This window comes from Harpia harpyja, chromosome 1, assembly GCF_026419915.1.
Source record: "Harpia harpyja isolate bHarHar1 chromosome 1, bHarHar1 primary haplotype, whole genome shotgun sequence".
NCBI lineage: Eukaryota > Metazoa > Chordata > Aves > Accipitriformes > Accipitridae > Harpia > Harpia harpyja.
This window is the reverse complement of record NC_068940.1, coordinates 10,096,905-10,122,194: the sequence shown is the minus strand read 5'-3', so window position 1 is coordinate 10,122,194 and position 25,290 is coordinate 10,096,905. Positions and strand designations below refer to the sequence as shown.

Below are 25,290 nucleotides of genomic sequence, written 5' to 3'. Positions count from 1 at the left end.
GGATAATTTTCTTTCAAATAGCTTTTAATTTCTGCTGGAGGTTTCTCTCTGACTTCCCATTTTTTAATTAAGATGACACTTTTTTTAATGGTTTGATTTATGTTCTGATAGGAAATTATGGCTGCTTTTGCATGTCCCTGCGTCATTCTCCCCTCTTCCCCCAGTTCTGACAGAGCTCAAAATATCCAAAATTATTTGTCTTCAACTGCCTGGGACAGTTGATACTACAAATACAATGTTATACATAAGCACGGTCAAATATTCCTCTTCTCCAAGATTTGCTTTTGGCTGCATCTTATTGACTGGATTCCTTAAATGGGCTATGGAGAAGAGAACTTTTCCTTCATGTGGCTTGAGACAGAAATTAAGCAGCCTAAAAATAACTTTTTAAAATAAAATCTATGAAAAATATGAATTAAAAGAAAAAACACTATTATACTAGGGGCAAGCAAAATTATTGTTTGCTCCCTACCCATGGGAATCTTTTTCCAGGTGCTCTAGGGACATGCAGTAGCTGTCTGACTGAATGCATTTATGACTCCTTTTAGCTGTGTAAGAGAAATGTGATAACTGACTTACACCAGACAAAAGGATATCAGTATAGAGAATGTGGTTCTTGGTTTTTAGGTGCAAGGGGAATCCTATGGACATACAATAGTAAAATCTCTTCTCTTTGGTTCCTTGGTGCTCCAGGAAAGGCAATCTGTTAGGGGAGCAGTAGGGAAATTCAAGCTGAAGATGTGCAAGATTTTTGCAAGGTTGTCTACTTTATAAGATATTGTTCATTTGCTTTTCTGCCATGAGGACTTTGTATTGCAGCTAGAGTGGATAAAGGGGAAAAGGTGTATTGGTGTAGTCTCCTCTTTTACTCTTGATACCTGGAGTTATTTTAGAAAACAGCAATTCTAGGATAATAGCTTAAGTTAACAATATTCCTTAGCTAGACGAGCACTACCACAGCTTTCGTTAGTGAATATACAATGTTTTAAATTTACTTTTTATGAGACGCGTATCCTAAAATCTCTGGTACATTTTTCCTAAGCTAAAAGACACTTAAAAAAACCCCAAAACAACAAAAAAACCAGACACCCATGCCATTTCAGAACTTTTCAATGATCCAGGATGTATCTTGAAATATATTGATGATTTCATCCTTTGCAGATGACTGTTCATATTGCACATGCCACCACAACAAGATATTAGTATGTTCTGAGAGGTGACGTGTATTGAACGGGTTTGGCAGTAGAGCAATTTTCTTCCTGTAAACATTTATCGTTTTCCCAGGGCAGTGGTATCATGAGAGAAGGGCTGAAGGGGTAGGAAAGGAGAATATGAAGAAGTCCTATTGCTATTTTCTGTGGCATCTTGATTTATGGTTAGGGTGTTCCCTGTCTCAGTACTGAATAGTATTGGTAACCCCTTCAGGAGAATTACTGTTATTTTAAACATGCTCTGATTTATTTTCACAGAAAAACTTCAGATAGATGTTTCATGCCACTGACTTTTGTAAGTAAGCACTCCATGTTTCACTGAAGCTGCAGTAAAAGCAAACCATACATTAGTAAATGTATTTCACCCATAATTCTTTGTTGCTGCACACTTCATGGGTGCATTGATCCAATGTCAAAAGAAGGGGTCAATTTAGTTTTAAATCCTTGCTCTTGTGACAGCAGTTCAGGCACTGATGAAGGATTAAACATACCATGTGCAATGGCTACATGAACAAATTGCATATGGACAGGCGCAATCTCAAGCACTTCAGAAAACAGAGAGGCTTGCAAGGTAAGATGTGTAGGGCCTGGCTTCCTATGGATGTTTTCCATATATGAAATTAAGGTGAAAAATTGGTGTGTTAAAGGTCAGCATGTGGAAGACTTAATTGATGGGTCCTATATGGTGCTGACAGAAATATAGAGAATAGATTCGTAGAATCATAGAATCATTTAGGTTGGAAAAGACCTTTAAGGTCATTGAGTCCAACCATCATCCATGCCCACTAAACCATGTCGTGAAGTACCTTGTCTACTCGCTTTTTTAATACCTCCAGGGATGGTGACTCAACCACTTCCCTGGGCAGCCCATTCCAATGTTTGACAACCCTCTCAGTAAAGAAATTTTTCCTAATATCTAATCTAAACCTCCCTTGCCTCAACTTGAGGCCATTTCCTCTCGTCCTATCTCCAGCCACCTGACAGAAGAGACCAGCACCCACCTCACTACAACCCCCTTTCAGGTAGTTGTAGAGAGCGATAAGGTCTCCCCTCAGCCTCCTCTTTTCTAGACTGAATAGCCCCAGTTCCCCCAGCCGCTCCTCATAAGACTTGCTCTCTAGACCCTTCACCAACTTGGTTGCCCTTCTCTGGACCCGCTCCAGCACCTCCATGTCTTTCCTGTAGTGAGGGGCCCAAAACTGAACACAGGACTCGAGGTGCAGCCTCACCAGTGCCCAGTACAGGGGGACGATCACCTCCCTGCTCCTGCTGGCCACACTATTTCTGATACAGGCCAGGATGCCATTGGCCTTCTTGGCCACCTGGGCACACTGCTGGCTCATATTCAGCCGGCTGTTGACCAGCACCCCCAGGTCCTTTTCCACCAGGCAGCTTTCCACCCACTCTTCCCCAAGCCTGTAGCGCTGCATGGGGTTGCCGTGACTGAAGTGCAGGACCCGGCACTTGGCCTTGTTGAACTTCATATGACTGGCCTCAGCCCATCGATCCAGCCTGTCCAGATCCCTCTGTAGAGCCTTCCTACCCTCGAGCAGACCAACCCTGCCTCCCAACTTGGTGTCATCTGCTAACTTGCTGAGGGTGCACTCGATCCGCTCATCCAGATCATTGATAAAGGTATTAAACAGAACTGGCCCCAATACTGAGCCCTGGGGAACACCACTGGTGACCCGCCACCAACTGGATTTAACTCCATTCACCACTGCTCTTTGGGCTCGTCCATCCAGCCAGTTTTTTACCCAGCAAAGAGTACACTTGTCTAAGCCATGAGCCACCAGCTTCTCAAGGAGTATGCCAGGAGAGACAGTGTCAAAAATATCTAAAGACCCAGATGACTTCCAGAAAGTGTTTGATGACACTAATTACTGGCTAAAGCAGTGATGACAAAGTCCTAAAACTTTTCACCCTCCCCCCAAACACAATTTTTAAAGAATCCAGTGAAAATGAAGTAGTAGTTGTTCAGCATCCTACCTACCTGTGCCTGCAGTGTGGTGGCATGTTGCACACCCCTACTCCCTTTTGCCTACATGAAGCAGCACCTTCTCTTCCTCCAGAAGTGACTTCTGCCATCAACAGTAGTATGCTATGTCAATATCTGGAGAGAAAAAAAAACTCAATGCGTCCATCAGGATATGCTTTCTTATGGGCAAATGAGCAACTGGTGAGAGGATATGTCCTGTGGAGAAAGTTGCTGAGTGATGTAGGACAGTGAAAGGAAGCAAATGAGCAGTTGATGATTTAGAGAGAGAGCGAGAAAGATGTTACAGGTCAGTTCTGGCAGTGAGAAACAAGGTATTTCAAAGCTAATTAGCTGAAAAAAAATTTGGTGTGTTTTAATTTCCTGAACAATTAGGACAAATAGAAATGTCTTCTGCTTTCTTTGGAAAACATTTTTTAAAGCACATCGTGTTAGGAAAAGAATTAAGAATCTGCAATAACAGAAATGGGAAGTCTAATAATCAGCTAATTAAACCTAGACAATAGATCCAGCCCTCATAAATAAGATCACTGTCTGTCTGCTGATTGGCACTGAATGAAATCAAACCTTTTGCAAAACATGTTTTGAATGAAGGCTAATTCACTTCCATGTAGTGGCCACTTATTTTCTTAGAAAAAGATTGTAATAAAACAAAGCACCAGGGCGTTGATCTTGTAATCGGAAAAGGGAAGCGTGAAATTTCAACAGTGAAATTTTTAGAGTTCTAATGATCCTTGCGGGAGCAGGTCTCCAGTTGGTACAAATAATCAGAGCTTCATTATTCAGTTTCATTTTGTAGGTGGCTTTACAGAAACTGTAGGTTGCCCCTGGGCAATCTAGATGCCTAGTCAAATTGTTTCACAAATTGTATAAATGGAGAAAATCTTTAGCTGTGTGTTGAGGCTATGTGGGAGGGAAGCATTGCTGCTGTTCATGATTGAATGGCTCACCCCCCTTTTTATTCTCAAACCCTACAGCATCCTTGTGGCAACCTCATTATGATTTGCCTGGAAGTTAATCCTAAGTGTAAGTGCATATTTTTAACTTTCTTGAATTCTGTACTTGCAGGACTGTCAGCTCTATCACTGCAAAGCAAGTGAAAGAAGAACGATGCATGTGGCTTTCTGTGCCGTATCAGGGCTGCTGGCCCTGCTTGGAGGCCCCAGTACTGGGCTGTTTCACGCTTCTTAAATTAATTGCTTTAGGTTTAGCTTTGCCAGAGTGAGTTCCTGGGATAGATTTTGTTTTTCACCTTTGAACAATAAAAAAACTGGCGCACTACCAGGAAGGGCAGTGGCTGGGGTGGGTAGGCAGGAAAGTATCATATAGGAAATAATTGTGTAGGAGGTTTTTGAGTATGAGGAAGTAGAAACCAAGAGACAGGTCTATAATAGATTTGTGATGAATACATATGTTCAGCTATAAATGGTATCTGCCTAGAAAATTGATCTATTTTTTGTTTGCAGGCTTTGTATCACTGTTCTAATGTGCTACTCTTGTTTTCCCAAATGTATTAATCTCTGCAGGTGAGTCTGAACTGGAAAATTAAACGTGAACAACTCTGAACGGTGGCGTAAATTCAGGCTGCAAATCCCAACCCAGGATTCATACTCATCTGTGGTATGTGTGGGACTGAGAGAAAGAATCACCTGGAGATTTGAACTTTGGTGGAAAACTAGCTGACTGCCCTGGAGTTGTGGAGTGGGCATGGGGTGGAGGAAAGGAGACCTGTGATTCTTGCACAGCTCAGGTACTCACAAGGACTGCATTTTCTCTAGTAATGGAAACAACAAAATGTCCTGACTTCCCAAACCATGTAGTGCTCTCAACTGTCCATTGGATGGACAGCTTTTTCTGTCTATCCAGAGTGGGCACACTACTGTGAACAGACGTTATTGGGGAGGAAGGGAAGGAACAGTGCATGGAAGTGAATGACTGGCATTACAACTTTTCTTTATTTCTATGACTCTGTGTTTCTTCAGAAGCACAGATGGGGGGCAGAGGAGAAGGGGAAGGCTTTGTCAGTATGTGGATTACCAGTAAAGCAAAGGGCTGATTGTCTCAAGTGCACTTCTGAAAACAGAAAGTAAAATTAATGGCAATCTTTGGGTTTTTCTTCAGGAGGCATTTATGCAGGCAAATTGCACTTGTTAAATAGCTTTTTAGCACTTTCTCTGATCAGGTTGACACTTTCTGTATTCTTAATTTGAAGCTGCTGGAGTGCTTGAGGATAATTTTCAGTCCTTGCAAGATGAGAATGACTAGTAACTTGTTAATCTTTATTTAATTTTTAAAATATGGTGGTCTAAACAGTGCCTTCTGAGGTCTGTGAGAGATTGTCATGTAAGTGGAGTTAGGCATAGAGCACTACATAAACAGCAATACTGACAGCCAGCCAAAAAGATGCCCTAAGAAGCAGTGCCAGAAATGGAAGTTATTGTAGAGGACACCTACCTGTATTTGAACCTTGATGGTTTTCTGGTCACATGGTGTTGCATCCTTGCACAGCAGATCCTTTTCTAGAGGCTCTCTTTGTAGCTGTTTTCCGCTGTGGATGTGTGTTTCGTACTCACCCATGCATAAATTCTGGGTACCTTTGAGAAATAAGGAGGCAGTGCCTACCTTAGCCTGACTTACCAGCTCTACTAATTCTTGCGGGTCCCTGTGAAAGACATAGCCTTGATACAGATAGCTCAGCTGTTGCCTTGGCAGTCTTCCCAGCACTTTCTTTTTTGGTATACAGCTTTCCTACCTGGAATGGAATAATTTTCATGCTGTCTTCCAAACTATTTTTTCTGCTCTTATACTCTGCTTTTTTTTTGGTTGTTTGTTGTTTATTACAATTCAGCTAATCATCTCTGGCTTTAGGCCTTGGCACAAAGGCCTTTATCCCGCTGCTGAAGTGGCGTGTTGTGAGGCGCACCATGATACTCTGCTAGGGAGAAGAGATCTTTGATGATATCAAAGAATTTTTACAAAGCAACACCACAAAGATCTGTGTTGTTTCTACTGCTATTGGCAGGAATATCTGGAACAAAGCAGCAAATGAGCTCTTGGATGCTTCAGATCTGAAAGAGAAGCAGCAAACCTCAAGGTTGAAAGCAGGGTGAGGTAGTAAGCTTGATCTGATTCACAAAAGTGCAATGTAGTTGCTTTCTGAATTCTGGGGCGCTCTTGATCTTTCCTTCCTCGGTTCGCAGAAGGACACTGTGAGTTATGCTTCTCCTGTGAAATCTCGTGCTGCATCACATACTTCATACATGCATGGCAGAATTTTGTCTGTCACCTTAGCAAAGGTGTTTTGTTTGGTCTCCCATTCTGCCCCCCCGCCCCGCTTTTCCCTCAGCCAATGGGACTTGGCCAGTCAGCCAACGTCAATAATTAATAGTGAATAACAATTACTCGCTGCAATTATTTCATGATCTGTTTGTTTGCACAGACTAGTCACTGAACAATGGCAAACAGAAGGAGTAAGTATCTTGGACTGTTTATGCTCAATTTATGAGCAGCAATGAAGTGACTACTTATCTATGAAAGTAGTACAATGCTTAAATGAAAAGGGTAAGAAAGCCAATTTAAAGATATGGGTTTAATCTTCCTAGCTGGTGGCTAACACAGCATTTAGACAGGTAGGTAATATTGCATATTTAGTAAATATATATGTAAAATATAGTATATTACAAATATACTATAGAAATATCCATTTACCACCTTCTTATTGTGGCATTTACTTTATTTTCATTATGTTGCGGGTGCATACGCATATTTAACTTTTTAACCTGTTAAAGATTTGTACAACTACTTTCTGCTGTCGCTTACTTAGAGGTTTTGAGATGGACTAACCCTAAACAGTTCTGGTTTGTTTTCAGAAAATAGCCAGAAGTGACAAAACTTGCCAAATTTTTCCTTTTCCTTGAAAGCGCAGATGTCTAAGGGAGCGCTGCTTTGCAAGGACTTTTGCAACCTTTGTTTTTCACTCCTCTGGAATGTGACACATTGTTATCGCAGTTGCCTAAGAAGGCTTTGGTTGCAGGTTTATCGTATACTCCAGGCTCATGAACTATTTCCCTGGGGACCACACTGCATTCTTGATTTGCATGGCGTCTTGTGGCCAGCCAGCACCATTCAATTCCTGTCCTCTTGGCATCCTGTCTTAGAAAATGACCTTCTATTCTCCCTCAGTATCTCCAAGTTGCTATTGAAAAAGTGCTTGCTGTTCAGGAAGACCCACAGGGGTGTCTGGCAAGAGAAAACAGCATTCGGGTCTAGGAATTTTCAGTGATGCATATATACACACACAGACAGTCATCTCAGGAAAAGCGGAGATGTTTATGTTCCTGTCTTTGAAATGATAAAGAATACAGAAAAATTCCAAATATGTATAGTATGAAACAGGTGCAGAGGAGCCCAGCAACACACAAAGGGCAACACATAATACCCCTGCTTCCAAAACACAGGCTGAATTTGCACGTTGCAAAGTGCAAATTCATAATTTATTTCCACCATACAGTTGGGCAGATGCCAGGGGTTTTTTGGTGTGCCTTTTTATTTTATTTTTTTCAAGAATTTGGTTTTGAGAGGAAGAAAATAAATAATCCCTTTTCAGGAATTCATTGCCAAACCATCCTGCAGTTCTTGAATGGTAATACTGACATTAAGACATTTGTAGGTTTGGCAGGATCCCTATAGAACAACCTTTTTAATCCAATATGCACTCAGTCAATTATCTTAATTGAGGACACAATTAAAGCTGTTACATTTTTGGGAACAGGTGCCTACTATCTCCTCTACAGGGGAATGACCCTCTATAAAAATCACATTTTGCTGACAGGAAAAACTCTTATTTCTTTAACTATCTCAGAAAAAATGTCAATTTTTTTTTTTTTTAATCCATGAGGATTTTCATAAAGGCACAGCAAAACTTTTCCTTCATCTTAATGTTCATTAAACTGTCAGTCCAAACTTTTAACTATGCATTCCCAATTGAGAAAATGGAACAATAAGTTCCTGATTTATTTTGTAGCAGTTCTTTGCAAATCTTACAGTTTCCAATTTAGCAAGATGGGTAAATGCATATTCAGCTGCATGCATGTTGTTTTCAGTGAGTTATAGGTGGGGTACATACGTAAGTTCCTTGCTGATATCTTGTGCAGTCTATTCAGTTTGATATTTTTAAGAAACAGTCTAGCTACATTTTAGAAAAGTATTGCTTGTACGGAAACCCAGTCTGTAGGGAGCATATGCACGTGTATGGTGATTTTTAGAATACTTACATATATGAGTGTACACATGAAGTCTCTGCAGCATGTAGACCTGTGGTGACTTTAGGAAAAAAAAATAAATCATGCTTTTAGTGGGTACAGGCTGGCCAATGTAAAGCATAAGCTCCAGATCATAGAGTTGTCAAGGGTCTCTTAGGGAAAAGAGAGGAAAGGAGCAATTTATTCCACCTGTTGCACTCCTGCTTGGGTTGCAAGTCTGGAATTAGAGGCACTGCTAGAGTAGTTAGTGACCCTAAAAGAGCATGGCTGGGTAAGTGTCTGACCGCAGCCCTTTCACTCACCTGGAGGGCAAGGAGCGTCCCGAGGCACAGAAACAAGGTGCCTCTGGCAGGGCTGTGTTTCCCCTGCGGGGTGCCAAAGGTGTGCAGCTCCTGGTGCTGGAGCAGCTAACAGTGTATATTGCTTAAAAAAAAAAAATTAAAAAAACAATTTTTTTTTTTTAAGTGTTTTCCAGAATATTTAAAAACCCGGCTAAGGAACAGTGCCCTAGGAAACCTTGGCTCACCACCCAAGCATTTTTCACTCATGTTTCGGTTTCAAAAATAGCTCTTGTTGTTAAGGCTAATCTCAGGACAATAACAAAGTAATGATGATGATGATGATAAAAAATCTCCACCTCCCTCAGAGATTGGGTAGAAGTTCATACCCTGATCTTTCTTTCAAATGTAGTCTTTCCCTATCATGGCTTTTAAGGCAATTTGAATGTTATTAGTGACTAAAAAAAAGTCGTATCACTGTGGAGCACCAAGCAGGAGTTTTTTCCCTTATCATTTTAACACAGAAAAATCCCAGACTCTAAATTCTGTTCTCTTCAGATATTTATCTTCAGCACTGACAAAACTAATACCAAGAGCCAGAGGCTTATGTCCCCAGGTATGTGCTTTTCTAGTCCTCTCAGTCTCAGCAAGTTTTAGGGCTGAATGATACCTTGATGGTGGTGGGCAGGTTTTGGGGTGGGAAAGACCTTAAAACTACAAAATCTTCCCCTGATTTCAGACTTAGGGGGCATCCTGTTGCTGCTCTATGTCAAGCTGAGGCCAGGGAGGTTTCCTCACCTTTCTCAATAACTCCATTCTTGATATTATTCCCAGGTCTTTGCCTCAGATACTAAAAGCCAGTGATGTAGTATGCCTATGGTCTGACATGGTTATGTGCTCCCATGCTGATTTTTATGTTACTCCTTTGATTTGGTTTAACCACATAGGTTTACATTGATTATACAATAAGCTCTTCAGGTAGGAATGCAGAATCTAATTGCAGTCAACTATCACCATTTTAGTACTTAGTAATGTTTGTTCTGACAAGTCCTCAGAACTTGCTATTGAAACAAAGCAGCAGTTGTGCTTTCTTCTTATTAAAAATAAAACAATAAAAATGTCAGTAACTCCTTTTCCCTCTCAGGAAATGTTTAATGGATGTGGTTTGAAGTTTGTTGTTGTTTTTTTTAATCTCTTATGACATTTTTATGTGCCTGTTGAATAGAAAGCTGTAAACAAAAAACTTACATATAATGTTGCTGAAAACCTTTGGTTACAATTTTATATTTTAAAAAAAAAGGCTTTATTATTTGAAAACTAAGAAAAAATTGAAATTTTTTTTCCAAAATAATTTTTTGCAGCTAAAAACTTTCCAGCAGACAGCACATAAATATTTATAGTGCTGCTTGAAATTTTCTTTTTGATTTAAGTAGTGTCAACAATAGGAGTTCAATCAGCCCTAATTACTACTACAGTCATTGATTTTTGGAGGGCAGGTGTGCTCAGTGAAGAGAATATCTGAAACATGCTGCAATTTCTTCCCAAAACAAACTTTTGCTTATCTGATAATGATACAAATTTTAAAAAATTTATTATAAAATACTGCTGAATTAAACTGTTAATCTGAACTTTAAAAATATTTGAAATCTGGGCGGTTCATTGCTAACTGGGATAGAAAACTTAGTTGAAATCAATCACCTGGATTACATTGGGAGACTGCTGATGGTAATTAAAAAAAAAAAAGAGAGAGAAGAAATTGCCCAGCTGGACTAATACTGGCTCTGTGTACAACAGCTTTCCATTCCTGACTAGTTAGATGATGTTTCTTTGCTGGAGCAATTATGCATTCATCTCCCCAGGGGCCCATGTCCTCATGTAAGCATTAACACACATTCCTCTCTAAAAGTTTTTGGGCATGTCCAGTTGAGGTCATGGTACTTCGAGATAGAAAAGACCCTCTGGATCACCATGTCTTTCCACCTGCCAATGCAATTCTGGGGTTTTTAGGAGGTGTATTTACAATTGATTTAACAAAGCTTTGGACAAGTGACTCGAGTTGAGACAAATGCTCTTCGCTAGGGAGACTGTTCCACATCCAATAGATCATAAGAATAGTCTTTTTTTCTGATGTTTTCTTATATTTTGCTTTGCTGCAATATATTTTCATCTGATAGGCACCTGAGAATCTCCAGTAACAATTTAATTGGGATCTTGTCTGTCATTAGCAACTTCCTACTTCATCGTGTCGTGCATTAGCTCACTCCCTTAGTAGACATTTGGTTCAGAGCTCAGCACATGATGTGGACTTTCTTAGCTTTTTATTAGTCTGTTGTTGAGCCACTTTCTTTCCTGGGAACTCTTCATCTCTGCTGGGCTTAAAGTCAAGTTTGCTACATGTGAACAACAGCATGTCAAACAAAGTCAGACCTGCAAGTGAAGGTTTTGGTTTAAGGGAGGTTTGGGTTGGGGGAGAAATGTTTTTTCTGAGTTCTGCTGCTGCTTCTTGTTCATAATACTGTCTGAGTTAAACTATAATTACTGGTCAACACCACCTCTCCCCAACACCTCTTTCAACTAGATTTAAAAGATTGATTTAGAGCTCACTTAGTCTGGGCTTATATCATTGTAATTCCATATGGTAAAACCATAACTCTGTTGAAGGTACTAGCAGTTTTTACCTGTTTTCCCTGGAGTTAACTGGTATAAGTCAGATGTCGGCATTTGTATTGTCACCATGTGTCCCCTCTTGTATGTGCTAATGTATCTATTTACCAAGAGAGGTTTTTCTTTCTCTGCTTTCTTCACTGGGTACTGGATGATGGGAAAGCTTCATGTTCTGTCATCTTTAAATAAATACCCTTGTATTTAAAAAAGGAAAAAAAAATTAAGATGTAATTGTTTTCAAAAGCTTGATGAGAACGAGGCTGCTTTCTAGTTGTAAGTGGTGTTTAAGATATAAACAGGAAGAATTGGGAGGTTGTTTTTTTTTTTTTTAAAACCCCCATGTTCATAGCTGCCTCTGCTTTGGTAGGAGGCTAGGCTGGATGATCTCCTTAGGTTCCTTCCAACCTGGGTTAACCCGTGATCCTATGAACCTGTTTGAGATAACAGTGGATAATCTAGATACATTGCTTGAGGAAATTTCAGTAAAAAATGATTTGGTAGAAATTCATTGTCTGGTTCTCTCTTGCATAGCTATGTTTTCACAAAGAGCCACAGGATTTTAGAATTAGGTTTTTTTATAATTCTTAGAATTTATCTCCATGTTTTCTTTGGTCTTCTCTGATATCCCTGTAAGAGACCACAGTTTTGTCACTGGTATGCTAAATCGCATGCCAAGCTCTGCTTCACAGTCGAACTGTTGCTTTTACAGAGGAGATAAAAGCTTAAAAAAAAAAAAAATCACACAAAACCACAGCAACTTTCAAATAGCACACAGACAGCAGCGTGCATTATAGACATCCATACTTACACAGTCACCTTTGAAATATCAGCAATTATACTGCATGAGGCACTATTGCTACTCATGTGGCAGTTGTCACTTTTTAAAAGATGACGATTAGTTGTATTTCCTCCCTGTGAGACACTGTGAAGTTGCTTAGCATTTTGAGCAAGCAAGAATGTTTTCTAAAACACATATCCCTCAAAAAAAAAAAACAAAAAACCCAAACCCCCACACAACCAAAGAACTTGATGTCTTTAAGTGGCATAGGATATTCACGGCATAAATAAAAGCTTACTTTCTGTTGCAGGCGAGGGCTGCTGTCTGTACTGCCACTGCAACCTCACCACTGGAAGAGTACCATGAATATGTACGACATACAGGAGATCGTAAGGGAAGAAAGCAAAGGCAAGCTGTGGAATAAAAGTAAGTCTGTGTCACCAGCTCCAGTGTTAAAATATTTTTGTATCCATTACACAGAGTCCTGATTTCTGTCCCTACACTTCTGCATTTTTTTTTAAGAACTTAAAATTTCTAATAAGAAATGGTCTTTTAGGTTCACTGAACTCTTTCACACAAAGAGAAAGAAAAGAATTGAAAAGCTGACTCAAAGTCTGTGAAGTAATGTGCTTTCTAGATGACTCTTAGTCCTCATGTTGGTCTCGCCATGTGCTCATAGAAATTGGGGACGCTGAGACAGATTTAGCAAAAGGATTTAGTTTGTAGGAACTTCCAAATATCTCTCCGTTACACTCCTTTCTTACTCTGTGGTTGGCATTAAAGAAAGAGATGGAGAAACTGAATGGCAGAGGCAGAAAGAGAGTGCTATTCTTGGGGGGGAGGAAGGGGGAACAAAACCAACTGAGCAAAAGACCTTTCCAAAATATCAACGAAGGCTTTGTTGACTCTTTCTTCTGCTTGCTAAGTGTGTTAACAGCAAGCCAGCTAAACAGAAAACGAACAGGACCTAGTCTCATAAGGGTCATTGCCAGAAGGGGCGGAAAGTGGCCGTGATCTTTTATCGCCTGTATTTCAGCTGTAGAGTATCCTAGCGCTAACTAGCTGGCACAGCAATAGCATCCTACCTCCTGTATCACCTTCCTCTGTGCTACACAGCCTTGCAATGGCTGGATGCCTCATGTGAGGACAGACTGAACCAGAGTCTGGATTCATTAAATAAACAGTACTCGTGCAATAACGTACGCTTGTCACTGTTTATTGGGAAGAAAAAGAAGCCTGAAATGGGAGTATCTGCTGTTCTGGCCTTTCTCAGGAGCTCTGTGTTGTGCGAGCCTAATGTTAAGTAATTTCTGGTGTCTGTCAGATTTAATTACAAGCATTTTCAGAGCACAGGAATGAAACAGCTAGTGAAAAGTCTCCAGTGCAAAACTAATCTATGCCACTTACTTTTCATTGTGATATGAATTTGATACAGTGACAGGCAAATTGTATTAGAAATCGTGTTCAGTGAGTAGCACTCATTTCTTTCCGTTAGTGGCACCAGTTTTAACAAAATGCAAACTGTTCTGTGCTCTAAAAGAAGCACAAAAGGTTGCTTGGGACAGGCAAAGTAGGTGTTTGCCTCACACAGAGTCAAATGAAATATGGTTGATATTTACTACTGTAACTCGGTTCTGAATGTACTTTGTGTCTCCATGAGCTGCCCAGTTTAGATACCTACAGCCTTATTAGTATGAAAGTCGGGGAGGGAATTAAAAAAGTAGGTATAATAAAAGGAATATTTAAATTTGGTTTTATTAAGAAAAATAATATTTTTTTCTTTTAATTTCTGAACTGTTAAATTTCAGGTACAAGTCACCATATGGTTTGATACCTACTGCTCTAAAATGATATTGCTACTTATTTGCATTTGAGGAGGAAAAATCTTCATTGTTATGGGTGAGTAGTCACAGGAGAAACTTGCATTAAGCTAATCAATACTGTGCTTAAAAATACATTACCTGGGAAAGCAAAACAGATGCTTGAGAAGAGGGATACTAATTACCATTCTGTTTCCAAAGTAAATTAGTTCTTGCACAAATTTTTTGAGGAATCCCAAACAGACTGCTCTCCTTATTTTTTGAGCAAGAACAAGAATTGTCTGTTTGCTCTATTGGATCTGACCTCTGATGTCTTATCAGAGAATTGCCTACATCTTTTTCCTTAATTTTTGGGGGGGATTCTGAAAATAGTTGTCTCCAAGGACTTGGTTTCATTTGTTCTAAGATCTAGGAAAGTCTGGTTTTGCCACTATATTTGAAACCCCTTTAATTCTTGAGAAAAGAATTGATCTTACCGTTTAATTAAACTGAATGTGATTTTTCTGTGGTTGCATTTATGAAAAAGAAGGTAACCACTCTGCTACAGGCATGGAGTGTTTTGCTAACAATCGACCTGTGTGGCCCATGAATAAACCTCATGTTAAACAGGTTTTGATGGAGGGGTCACTGCTGGATTTGAGGAGAGCTGGCATCCTTTTCTCTCAAGCTAAAGAGCTCAAGAAGACCTACTTTTAAGGCTCCTCTATATGGAGAAGCTGTTGAGGGATAAACTAGTGGGAGAAGTTAAAGAACAAAAGCTGGTCTCTGGGAAGAGGCTATTGTTCCAGGAGGACACCAGCACTCTCTGCGTAGCACCTTTGGGTCACCTGGTTTGATTCCCTTCCAGAGATGCTCAAGGGCTTTAACAGCAGCCCTGTGTCACCTGAATACCTAACCACGTGCGTAAGTCTTAGCCTGCCACTGAACTAAGCTCAAACGTGGGCTTACACATCCTTGACCATGCAAGCATGAGAGCTGATTGTGGGCTGTGTACCAGACTGTTTTTATGGAGTACAATAGCTGTGTTGCAAACCCCTGCTTTTTTTGCTGTGAATCATGGTGGCAGCGTGGTTTAGGCTCCACTGTTCCAGTGTCGCTTAATTATGAGAACATCTGATTACTCATAAATAAAGCACAAAAGGCAGAAAGAGATTCTAGTCTTCATTTTGCTTCTGAGAAAAGCGTAGGACTTAGTGGATTGCTGGACAGAATACGAACAAAAAGAACCCCAGCTGAAGTACTCTTAATGTCATGGTTTTTCAACATGGCATTTAAAGACAGTGAAAAGCAGAGCAGGGTGGCAAACTACGCTTATCAGTGAGCTGAATCTCTTAGAGGCGTAATTAAACTGAACCAAGCAAGGCTTGAATAGGTAAGACTATCTATATCAGAGTTTCCAAGTATTGAATTAAATCAATTAATAAGCCATTTTAAGCTAACCTATTGCAAATTTTGAATATCAGCATTCATTGCAGGGACCCAAACATAACTACCTCATGCTAATTCCTAAGAACCAAAAAATGACAGGCTGAATATTAAAGTAAAATGGGCTCGCTCAATGACGCAGTCCAAGATGGGTGAAATGTAAATAAGAAAACAGCCATATGGAGTGATGTATCAGGTAATAATCACTTTATGTAGATTATCAGACATAACCTTTTTTACCAGTAGAAGGTGAAAGTTCTGTCAAATTGCAGGGGCCAAAATTTTGATGTAATTTACACGGGACTATTGCCAGTGCAACTAAGAACAGAATTAATTCCACAATTTGTCTTCTGCGTGCACCTTCATTTCAAAATACCTGATTGTGTGCATATGTGATGAAGCTGTTTGTTTCTTTAGAGTCTAGATGAGAGTGAAAGGGGAAGAACGTCCAAATCCCTTTTTATGTCTCATTATTGTTTTGGCACAGGAAGAACTCAATCAATTATGGTATTTGAATCCACTGGCTAAAAGCAGCCTGGCCTGAGGTTGAAATCAATGCAGCAGAGCTACAAACAATGTGCTTTGCCTATTCAAATGGTGTCTCTTTGCTGTAACATCATTTACTGCCACGTTGTTGCCAAGGCACACCCATGTTGCCCCTGTCAAAATGTCAGTTTAGATCGGTACAGCGATAGGACTTAATTCAGCTGTCTACATGATGCAGGGTCACTGCTCAAAACAAAGCAACAATACTGCTCCAAGCTGGTAAGCTGGCAGTAGGGCTTGCGAGAAGGGAGGGCAGGAGAGGAAGGTGAGTGTGTGTGAATAAAACAAATAAGGAGCTGTAATTACAACAAATGTACTTGGCTTGATTACTTGATAACCTCAGTTTTCGGCTCAGTATGACCATGTGAACTTTGTGGCCAAAACTTTACTGAAACAATAGGTATAGCTGTGTAACCTTTACTGATTAAAACCATAATAATAGCATGTGACTGTACAGGAGTGCATAGTTGAGTGGATGGCCAAAGTTAAAGCCCAGTGGAAACGTTTTTTGCATGCATTGATCTAAAGCTCAGCAAAGACAAAGGGAATGAAATGAGGGTCTTGTGGAAGGAGCCAGAAGACCCAGATCCTCTTCTGATAAGTCTGGAGCATTCTGGCTTCATGTGTTTTAAAAGTAGCTTTTGGTTTATGTGCTTTTCTATTTCAGGGTAATCCAGGTTTAGAGCCCTATGACCTGGCCATCAGAAGTACTGTCAGGCAACCATTTCCCCTGACTTCTGTTGTGCTGAACTGTACTGAAAATCCAGTCTAGGTGCACTTTTCATGTGCACCTATCCAGAAGCAGTGGATATCATGGATTACCTGGGTCTTGTCTTCTTGAGACTCAGTTTCCCTGCTTGTAAATGTGGTATTAAAGTATTTATCCTATTTTTAGGCTTAATTAATAATTTGGGGATATTTAGATTTTCTTAGATGAAAGAGCCACAATACAGTTACGTTATGCCAGGTCAGCAACTCCAGACATAAACTGACATGATCCCACTAATTTCAGATAGAACTACGCTGACACCCAGCTGAAGTTGCTACCCAAAGTACCTGGAGATCTGTTCAAACGAAAGATTGTTTAATATCCTCTTAGGAAGAAGGTCAATCTGCTGAAACAGGATTTCTGATTATTATCCTCTGACATTCACTCTTCCTTAAAGCTACAAGGAAGCCATGGCCCTGGGATACCAAAAACTCTATTAATATATAGCAAACTATGGACCTTTTCCTGAATAACTCTTCATTGTCTAGGGTTAATAATGTTTTATACATGTTTTAATGTTTCCATATCTGCCTCGGGGCAGAAGTTTGGAACAGAAGAACGAAGAGGAACAGTTCTTCTGGGAGATCCTGAGGGGAAGGAGGAGGGAAACTCTGAGAGGGAATATGGCTCTTTGTAGAGGGTGGGTGACTGGCATCTGCTAGGGAGTCAAGTCTGGGATGGAGGAGGAGGAAAGGAGAGGAAAAAAAGAGGTAGGAAGGTTTCCTGTTAACTCAATCTGTTTAAGACAGGCATGGAAATTTTGAATGACAGGAGAAAAGAGAGGGGGTCCTAATGTTTCCAACCCCTCCAAGGGACACGGGGATGCCCTGGAATAGAAATTGAGAACCAGTTACAAAGGCAAAACTTGGATTCAAATTTAAGTGCTTTCTTCAATGTTTGGATTTTAGAAATGCTTTCATGAATGGGCAGAGGGATAGATTGGGTGATAGAGGTTGAAGTGCTGGCAGTGACCTGTCCTTGGACATCAGCAGCCTTGTCATGGAAGAAATTGTGAAGTTTCTTTTGTAGGAAGGCTGGGGGAATAGAATGGAGAAGAACAAAGTAGGGCAGCTGGAAGCAGATTGTGCTACTAATTGGTGATTATTCTGTGTTATATGAAATGTTGTCATACATTTTGAGGTCTAGTAAGGTAAAGGGAATTTTAGCAGGGCACACTGTGGTACAAATATGAGGGGAAAAACAGATGGGAAGATTTGAGAACAAGATGAAGCTTTTTAGGATTGTGAGGATCAGAAAAAGATAAAAACAGCAGTCAACCTTGGGGTAGCTATACCCATCAAATTGCAAGGCAAAGACCACCCAGATATATTCTTGTGGTGTGGAACTGGAGCATCATCTGAGATGTCAGAGGCTTAGTGGCAATGAACTGTTATGAAAATCATCCTATGGATAGAAAATATTAAAAAAAAAGACAAAAAAGAATCGGCTCTCCTGCAAAGAGAGGGTTTCTCCCAGGCAGAAACCAAGGCCAGTGCTTGCATAGGGGAATGCCGTGCAAAATCAATGTAATGTGCAGAAATAAAAACTGTACGCAAGCATGGCGAGGCATTACAGCACACTGACAGCTGCACTGTAGGAAAGTACAATGCATTTCAGACTTGAAAAGTTGAAATAATAACAGACTTTTCCTAAAGCAGGGGCCATAAATGGCACCTACTAAATTTCTTTCGCGTTTCACAAGCAAATGCAAGCTGGGTGAAGAGCTGCATCCTTTGCGTTATTTTCTCTCCCCGTTAGCAGTCGCTGCTGGTGGAGCACACCCGAGGTGCACAGATCCTCTCCCCATCAGGCAGGAGAGCTGCTGTCCCTCAAAGCCACGTGCCCAGCCCAGCCGGGAGTCCGGTGCTCAGCAGCACGCTCGTGTCGCTTTGGCAGGGATGGAGCAAGCTGCTCTCCTTCCACCTCCACCCCCGCCTCCATCCTCTCCACGCACAGGAATACCCTAATCAGGGAAGTATGCACGGGCTGTTTAGCAAGGGGTCAAATCCATTTGGATGAAATTCCAGGGCTGCAGGGATAACAATGGCAGGAAGAGAGGTCCTTGAGCTGGCCCATGCTGCCCGCATCTAGCAGCACGTTGTTGACAGATGTGGCCTGCTGCCTGCTGCCCCTTGGAAAGTCCTGGCCGCTCCCGACACCACGGAGAACCGAAAGCTCACCGCAAGTGGAGTTAAACGGAGGAGCCCCTCCATTAATTATGAAATTATTCTATGACTGTACTGCTTGCCCAAACCTAAATCTTCTTTTTAACCCGTTGGGAGTTTTAGGGGTTTCATGGGATGGTGTGTTAGCCAGCGGAGAATTCCCCTTTGCCCCTTGCTTCTTTCCTACAGAAAAACCCTCCCATATGAACCCCAGCGTGAGTGTGCTTCACATTGCAAGCCCAGGTCTCAGATATTTTCAGTCTATCTGAGGGAAATCATGCTTTACCGACTGCTCCTCAAAGCGTACGAGGCAATATACAAATAAGATAGAGCGCACAGGTTTTGCGAGCTTGTTGCTGATTTTTGGTACAAGGGCTTATTTTTCATTCCTTCAGCTACTGTTTTTTCTGCTTTGTTGAAACCCCCCATCAGTTAAGGCAGGTGTGCAAACCAACAAAACCCGGGGCACGAGATGGCTTCTGGCATTTGGTGCAGCAATGCAAGTGCTGTAGCCTGGCTCTGACCCTGAGACGAGGAGGGAGGAGGAACTGGGGAGGGCTCGTCCAAGTTAGAAAGAGCGTAAGCACATTTTTTCATTTCTAACATGCCACGCAGTGCTCCAATTGCCTGATAGCAACTGTATGGGAAAATGCCATCTTATCAATTTGTTAAAAATGTCTCTCTCTTCGGGGAATAGGAGACGGCACTCGCATGCACAGACAGAGAATGTAGGAGTGCTTTGTGAGTGCTCTGATAATTAGGAAACTCCAAACCCCCGTAATTAAGCAAAACAAACCAGAAACTCCTAAAAGGCACCACCACCGCTAAAAGGAAACGCATTTTTTCTGTCAGAGTAATGACCAGATCAACCTCATTTCCATTGTGACTGTTTGGGGTTTTTTTCCAGCTGATGACAACAGTGCGCTCATGGAACGACATCCCGCACCGTTTCCCCCAGGTCATTTCCTTTCCTTCAGCTCTGGAAGCAGCTTGCACTGTGTGGACCCGAGTGGTCGGACCTGGACCCACGTGCTTGTTTCCCTAGACATATAGATGCCGGCTCCCCCGAGGAGGAAGGCGCTGCAGCTGTACGTTCCATGGAACATACTTTTACGATGAGTGTATATACACACACCACCAGGGACAAAGCTTGGGGGATGCATCTGAATGGCACAGGCATTGCCTACAGGCTGTGCTTGACATTGGTAATGTTTTTCTCCCTTATAAGGGATGGTCATATTTAAAGAGAGCATAACTGAGTCTCTCCCACAGTCTGGTCTTGCTGGCCACTTGGGGTTTGGGGGTTTTTGTCTTTCTTTTTTTTCCCCCAGTGTTTCTCTACTGTTCTTCTGTGACCTTCTAACACTGCAGATCATTTATCAAATAGCCAGTAATGGCTAAACAGAGGCCCATTATAGCAGGCATTTGCAACATTTTGTTAGCAATAAATATGCTGTGGTTAGTAAATATGTTGTAATTGGACAGCATTACATGGAAATATCAGCTTCAATACTTGCCAGAAATTCAAACTGGACTTTAAAAAAAGTGGTTTTTTAAAAATTAGCTTTTAATAGTTGAGGTGACTTTTCTTGGCCTGCTTTGTTTCTTCTACACCTATGGTTCAGGACTTAAGTCAAAGTTCAGCTGTAAATTTCTGTCAGTCTAGAACTGAGACTTAGGATGACTGAGTAGGCTGATGACTAGAAGTAGAAACGTGAAGGAAAACTTGAAAGTCAAACTTTCACACAATATACCGTATGTGTGCAGATTTGTCCTTTCTTTCAGGGCTTTCTTTGTTGATAAGATAAATGTATTACTGATGGAAGATGGATTATCTTTATTTTATATCAGGAAGTGTACAGCAAAGACAACAACAACATGAAGTTCCACTGACCAAGATGCCTCTGCCATGGCCTGGACTATTGATAGGAGAAAAGCTAAGCTGACCCTTCACTGGTATTTTTTGAACTACATGTAGGAAATTCAGTTATTAATAACTCCCCACTCCCCCCACCCCCCCCCACCCCCCACCCCCCTGCTTTTCTGCAGTTTTGAATTCAGGACACACCACCTGTAAGCCACAGGCTATGTATATTTAGCTGTGTGTCTGTCATCCCTATGATTTCCGGATATTTCATCTTCAAATAACTTTTTTCCCCAACCAGGGGGGTAGCCATTGTATGTTCCCTCACAAATAGTCATTCAAACTGATGTTTGTGTCTTGAGAAACAACACTGGCAAAGTTGAAGTAAAAGCTGAAGAAGGGGGGGGGGGGAAGCTAAAAGAGAAAACTACTTCAGCCTTCTGTACCTTTTTCCCTCTTGCAAATCATTTTCTTTCTAAAATCAGAGCTGCATAAAAGCACCATTTAAGGTGCAGTCATACAACAACCCTGCTCAAGAATAATATGCAAGTTTTAGTAATAGGAGCACACGGACAGAGTACTCAGATATTTGTGTTTTGTTCTCACTTACACAACAACATAAAAACAGCTGCTTAACTTAAACACTTCACTATCTTTTAATATAAACTCTGCCTTATAATGTTTTTTTCTTTTCCATCCCCTACTGCTTTTATTCCTACTCCACCCACTTCCAATGTTTCTACATGCTTTTTAAGTCATTCTGCTCCTTTTGGGTTTATTTGTGCTGTACACCATGCATAAAGTCATCTCTGGAACTTATAAGTACTTTTGCAAAGACAACAGTGGGAAGGCAGTTGCACATCATATTATTTTTGGCTAGATCCTACAGGAACAATGGCTATTGTTTGGCAGCTAGCAACAAGGAGGCTGCTTTAGCGATGGAACAGTTTAGAGCCTGGGGGCTGTTCCTCAAAAGGTTGTGAGCCATTTTAATGTATGTGTGATTCAAGGTCAAAACTATTTGGCAACGTCTGATTTAAAAAAAAAAAAAAAAAGCAAAACCTCCCCAAACCTGAGACTATGGATAAAAATAATGTGCTCTATTAGCTTTTGTTTCTTGCCTCTTCCACATGATTGTTACATGTGTTGACCAAAATGACCAACTTTCTCTTTATTCTCCCTGCGATTTTGACTTAATAACATGGTGTTGGTTGGTTGTGAGATGACACAGCGGGACAGAACGTAGGTTTTCTTTTGGGCTGGTTCGGACTCGCGCGTGAAATCATGCCTGTGCCGCAAGTCTCCACCGCTGCTTGAGGAGTAAATGCTAGCACATCTGTGGGCAGTGCGGGTGGCGTGTCTTGTAATGAAGTATTAATTAGCACCGGTTATGATCCCGAAGCGACCCCCGGTTGCAGCATCCCAGGCCGCCACGGGTAACGGTGAAACAACCCACAACCGCAGCTTTTTCCACAGCGGCGTAGAACGCTGCAACGCGGCCCCTCTCGGCGCCTTAGGGGCGGCCGGGCAGCCTCGGGAGCTCGCCGGGCGGCCCCCGCGCTGCCTCGCGCTGCTCCGCGGGCGGGCAGGAGGCGGCGGCGCCGGCGCGGCCCACCAGGTGGAGCTGTGGCGCCTCGGGAGCCCGCTCCTCCTCTGGAAATTTAAAAAAAAATATAAATAAATAAAAAAAAATTAAAATAATCGAAATGTCGGCACCCGCGATGGAACCGAGGTGCTGAGTTTTGGGCCTTTTTTTTTTTTTTTTTTCTTTTTTTTGGTAGCAATACCCGCGCTTCAAAGTGAGGTGGTTCTTCCCGTTCAAAGGCACGCTTCCAAAGCGGTCCTCCTGCGTGGACAGAAAGAAGGGCTTCAGCCTGGAGCTCCTCTTCTCGGGTACACGTGTCCCCGTTTCCCGCCTTGGCACGGATGCTCAGGCCGGCCGAACCCCGCCACGGCGCGTGGGGTAAGGGCCCACGGCGTTCTCGCGAGGGCGACGGCTCCGTCAGCCTGGCGGGGACACGTGCCGCCCGCTCCATCACCGCCGCCGCCACCGGAACGGTCGCATCCGAAGGTGGCAAGGCGGGTGCCAGGGGACAGTCACCTCTCCACAGCACTCGGTTTGTAAACCGGTCCCTTTCCCTGGGTGCTTGTACCCTTGCGGTACTGCATGCTGCGTCAGGGCCAGGGGATGCTGCTACCGGAGCTTTTGATGTGGAAGAAAAGCAGCGGAAGGGAAAACTGGTGTTTCCAAACACAGGCAGAAGTGGCGGTGTGTTGTAGCACGCAAACTTTTAGCAGACTAGGTGACGAACGCGTGTCTCGCCTGCCAGCTGGCAACAGCATTGTCACTAGGCGGTTCCGCGCCACAAACTCAAATGAACATCTCAAAACGAAAAGCAGGTATGCGTTGGTGCATTCTGTCTTTTCTCCTTGAGGAGCGTAGTCCTTACCAACATTGAAACCAGATCGTCCTGTGTACTCCGAGGAGGAGAGAGTTCTGTTTGTCTCAGGTGTAGGAAAAAAGCGTTATTCTTTTGTATACGTGCTCCTCTCCAGCGGGAAATTACTGTCTCAAGGTGAAAGAAACTTGAAGGCTTGCTTAAATGTTTTGAGAGCGTTTGATAGAAGATGACATTTGAAACACCAAGTGTTATTACGAGATTTTATAACTCAGAACTATTACTGGGCCGTGTCCTAGAGGTTTTACTCAAACCCATGTTTTTAAACACCAATGTCTGGAATTTAAACTAAAGTGTATTGACGTCAAACACCTTAGGTATTTGGTTTGCTTTTCAGAAACATTTAACTCCTTGCTGGATAGGGCCTCTGAAGACTTTAAAAAGGCAAAAATTTCACTCTGGAGCTTTTGACCACTTGTTACGAGGTCTGGCCTCTTGTAATTGTATTTGGGTTTTACCTGCTGATTTTTCCTAAAAGGTTAATTCAATCACAAACAGTTCTTAGCTGTAAGCAGTAGCTTTAGTTCAAGAGCAGAACTTGGTATTGGGGTTATTCATATGAATCCACACAGACAACAACCTCTTCCTCCAAGGTAACCAGATAGTAAGGTTAAATACTAACAAAAATTAATATGAATCCATATATAAATGCAATTATTTTTTCCGATATTAACTGAATAACTTGCCTGGGAAATGGGTCTTAGTTTAGCTCTCATGGCTGATCCTAAACCTCCTCTTACCAATACCCCTGAGACTCTCCGGTTAATTTTGTGGCACAAAATATTTAATTATGTGCTCTGCCAAGTGAATACAAGGTCTCAAATTGAATTTCAGCCTCTCTGGGCAACTATTTTAGACACTTTGGTAGAATGTAAATGCATATTTTCAGCATGCCAGATCCTGGCCCCATATCCATCAAAGTAAATCTTCAGGAGTTCCACTGAAGGCTTGGAACAATCCTAAGTTATGTTATTGAGGTCAGATTGTGACCCTGAAGGCCTGGCAGAGACCCAAACCAAGAAATTTGTGTGGGAAATTGGGGAGGGAATAAATTAGCACTTGCCTATGCTTTTTGTGGGAGTAAACTGTTACAAAGGTGTGAGCGAAGATGAAAGCTCCTAATAGTGGTGGATATTGCTTTCCAGCTGTTTCTGCTGGAAATAGCTCTCTGTGTGTGTGGATGGGATGGGTCCTTATTTTCTGATGGTGCTCTATCTCAAATAACAACCAATTTTACTTTTACTTCCCCTGACTGTCCCTGTCCCCTAACTCCCTCCAAAGAAAAATCGCTTAATCTAGTAAAGAGAAAGTGCAGGGTTAGGTTCTAGTTTGGGGTTTTTTTTGCTCTGGTGCATTTAAACCTTCATTTTCTCTCCTTGCCAAAGTGGCAGGTCTAAATAGTATTAGGTAATTGCGGTTGTCATACTGCACATTGTACTGTGGAAAAAATTAATTGCTGTTTTTTCGCCTGAGGGTTTAAGCAGCCGTCCCTTCGTCTGACTGGGAGCATGTCGTTTTCCTCCCGATTGAGACTGCGTACTGTCGAGCAGCATGAAAGGATTCCTGTACAGCTGCACTGGGTGAGTGGGCGGGCATCTCATTCAGTAATAACATCTAATTTATACAGCCATGAAAATCTACAGCTATAAATAAACAGTTCTGACTGACTTTGCATACTTACTCAAAATAAAATGAGAGAGAGAAACAGACTGGAAAGAGAAATCTAGCGTAAATGTGAAGGCCAGATCCTTACTCAGAGTGCCTCAGTAAAGCCTTTTTGAAATTACAGGGAAAACGTCGGTTTGTGAGCAACAATGCATGCTGCCTTTCTTACAGGGCTTTGTGTGCATCAGAGAAAGGAGCAAAGCAAACCCAAGATCCCAGCAGTTGTGTTTTGGGGACAGGCATTCCTGATTGCTTTCCCAAAGCGCATGACTGGGATCCAGCCTGTCCATGCAGGATGTAGCAGAGCAGTGCCTCTGCTGAGCCCTTTTCAAAGGAAAAAACACCCCCCGCCCCGATTCTCCTCAAACCCCTGTAGTCCAGCAGCACAG

At 41.8% G+C, this 25,290-nt stretch overlaps 1 long non-coding RNA gene across 1 annotated transcript; it reads left to right on the top strand.

Annotated features, from left to right (window-relative positions):
* The first annotated feature begins 4,742 nt into the window (after positions 1 to 4,742).
* Positions 4,743 to 19,071, top strand: LOC128139852 (uncharacterized). Its single transcript, XR_008234529.1, has 4 exons — positions 4,743 to 4,957; positions 12,499 to 12,614; positions 13,997 to 14,087; positions 16,647 to 19,071. It is a non-coding gene; the product is annotated as an uncharacterized LOC128139852 (long non-coding RNA).
* The last annotated feature ends 6,219 nt before the right edge of the window (positions 19,072 to 25,290 follow it).